This window comes from Fistularia commersonii, unplaced genomic scaffold (assembly GCF_037954325.1).
Source record: "Fistularia commersonii isolate RoL2024-O1a breed Wild unplaced genomic scaffold, RoL_Fcom_v1.0 HiC_scaffold_98, whole genome shotgun sequence".
Classification (NCBI taxonomy): Eukaryota; Metazoa; Chordata; class Actinopteri; order Syngnathiformes; family Fistulariidae; genus Fistularia; species Fistularia commersonii.
The window spans coordinates 84,572-87,500 of NW_028234056.1; the positions used below are offsets into that span (position 1 = coordinate 84,572).

The 2,929-nt window shown below is 42.3% G+C and overlaps 1 long non-coding RNA gene across 1 annotated transcript; it reads left to right on the top strand.

The window, feature by feature from the left end:
• The first annotated feature begins 794 nt into the window (after positions 1 to 794).
• On the top strand, positions 795 to 2,369 carry LOC147211791 (uncharacterized). The gene is made up of 2 exons (XR_015105726.1): positions 795 to 1,698; positions 1,791 to 2,369. It is a non-coding gene; the product is annotated as an uncharacterized LOC147211791 (long non-coding RNA).
• The last annotated feature ends 560 nt before the right edge of the window (positions 2,370 to 2,929 follow it).

Sequence of the window (2,929 nt, forward strand, 5' to 3'; positions counted from 1 at the left end):
ACTTGAAGGTCATTGTCATGTTGACATTTCCAATTCCCAGGGCATCAACCACCCTGCCGTCACCGAGCTTCACTGACTGTTCTTTTGAGAACTGCTGGTATTCCTTAAGAATTCCTTGCTCGCATGTCATGTGCTTTGATGCTCCAGAATCAATTAACCACTCAAACTGATGTGGTTTTTCTGAGCTTTCCCTTCTAGCTACAAAGGCACTTTCAGATGAACCATCCTCATCCTCACACGCCACATTTTTAGCTTTGTGGATTTTCTTTTTTGATTTGTTTTTCCAGCTTGGACAGTCACGTTTAATGTGGCCTTCCTTCCCACATTTATAGCATCTCCACGTGCTTTGTCCTGCTCCCACTGCTTTGGAGCGATCCTGCAGATTGCCACACACCTGTGATGACATTGCTGCTGCACCACCTGAAGGACCACCACTGTAATCATTAGCATTCACTCGCTTTTGTTCCTCATCGATTAACGCTTGTTGAACAAATTTGAGTGTCAGGTTGTCAATCTTTGTTTCCAGTGCAGTGACAACTGTAGCGTAACTTGGTGGTAAACTTCCCAACAATGTTACAATTTGGTCTTCCTCTTCAATTACAGCTCCTATTGCTGATAACTGGTCAGTCAGTTCTTTCATTTGTTTGAGGTGCTCAGTCAAACCATCTCCTTCCTTCATTTCGCACCTGAAATATTTCTTCTTCAGAAATAGTTTATTTGCCAGCGTGTCTCTTTCAAAAATATCTTTCAGTGTAGTCCACACTTCTTTGGGAGTCTTACAGTTTGTAATCAGGTACAACAGGGATGAACTTACATTGAGCACTAACACAGAGAACGCTTTCTCTCTCTGTTTCGTGAACTCACCCTGTGCTGCTGCGTTAGCATCTGGGGCTAATGTGTCTTCCTCTGTTAGCATTCGCCACAGTCCTTTAGCCTTTAGCAGATGTTCCATTTGAAACTTCCACGTTGCCCAATTCTCCGGTCCGCTCAGCTTGTCGATAAACAGCTTGTCCTCCATTGTGAGTTCCCACAATACTGTTCACTATCACACAAAATATTCAGTGTAATCCAGCCTTTTAGAGACACTCTGGGCCCATAACCTATTGTATTTTAAGAACGAACTTTATTGCAGGCAGCATGAAAGAAAAAAACACGGAACGTTCTTCTTCCTTTGTTAAGACGCAAAAACACACAGACGTAACACACTGATATAGCAGTAGCGCCACCTATAGGTAAAAGTACCGCCCATTTACAACATGGAGCTCCCGGACCTCTGGGCACACACATGTGAATGAGTGGATGAGATCATGTTTGTGTGCTTGTGGATGTGTTTTGGCTAATGCTATTAGCACAGCTATGATGAGTTAAGGTGTGTGTAAGTGTGTTTGTGTGCGTGTGTATATGTGTGTGTGTGTGTGTGTGTGTTTGTGACAGTTTGTTAAGGTGGAGGGGGTCGCGGACATGGAGTACCAGGGCCTGTACCGGATGAGTGGAGGAGCGGAGGAGGGCAGAAATCCTGCCCGTGATTCGCTTATGTCCAGCGGTTCAGGGGTTCCAAGCCCCAAAGCGGAAAAAGCGGACGAGCGGAGAATAGCAGAAGCACGTCACGCAATTCGCCTGAGTTCGGAGGATCGGGGGTACCAGGGCCAATAGCGGAGGAGCGGTGGAGCTGAGAAACAGAGGATTGGAGGAGCGGAAGTAATGTTTCTCCTATTTTTTTTTTTCGTTTTTAATTTCATTTGTCTATCTATTTATTTAATTATTTCCTTTCAATTTCTTTTTTTGTCTAGCATAATAAACTTAACTTCTTCCAGTTCTGCAAAGCAAGAGACGTGCCACACATATTATTCCTCCGTAAAAGACCCAGCCGGTATTGAGGGGTAACTCACAGATCTCCTGGCCTGGCCAAGTTCTTCGTTCACAAAAACAGAATGCAGCAATGTTCCCCAAATTTTAATTTCTTCATAAACGATTTTGAATAATTAAAAAAGAAAAAATCCTTAAAACTTATGGAAAAATCCAAAAACCAAAAAACATACAGTTTGATGTCTGAAATTCCTTGTAAACCGCAGACCAAATAACATGGTTTATTCCCCTTGCAATTTTTTTTTTCGTTTTTAATTTAATTTGTCCATCTATTTATTTAATTATTTCCTTTTAATTTCTTTTTTGGTCAAGCATTATAAATTTCTCACAAACCGTTAACACTATTAACTTGTCCTTATGTCCTTTTCTTCCTCATCCCTGGTTGTTTCATTGACATTCAGTTCTACCGTGCCACGTTTATTTGTACATTTGTATATTTGTGTGTACTATTAATGTTCAATTAAAAAAAAAAAAAAAAAAAAAGAATGAGAGGCTGAGAAAATCTCCATGTCTCTCTCTCTCTCTCTCCCCCTTAATGCCCCCCCCCCCCCCCTTCCTCCTAACGGCGTCCGAAGCGACGAGATTCTCGCCGTTGTTGTGGAAGCTTGGTAAAGGATTCCCCGCGTCGGTGCGAGCGATGCGTTTCGAGGCGTATTGCATGCGTGTATGAAGGGGGGGGGGGGGGGGGTCTACAGGACCCCGCAGAGCGGCAAAGCTGCATCTTCTCCGGACATCGATGTTGTTATCTGAGAAATATGCTCTCAGTTATTTTCGTTTTATTTTGAAGGGCCAGTCCCAACTTCTGGTCTGTCCGTTGTGTTTTTATTTGCTTGAAAATAAACTTAACTTCCTCCAGTTCTGCAAAGCAAGAGACGTGTCACACATATTATTCCTCCGTAAAAGACCCAGCCGGTAACACGCAGATCTACTGGCCTGGCCAAGTTCTTCATTCACAAAAACAGAATGCAAAACTGTTCCCCAAATTTTAATTTCTTCATAAACGATTTTGAATTATAAAAAAAAAATCCTTAAAACTTATGGAAAAATCCAAAAACCAAAAAAT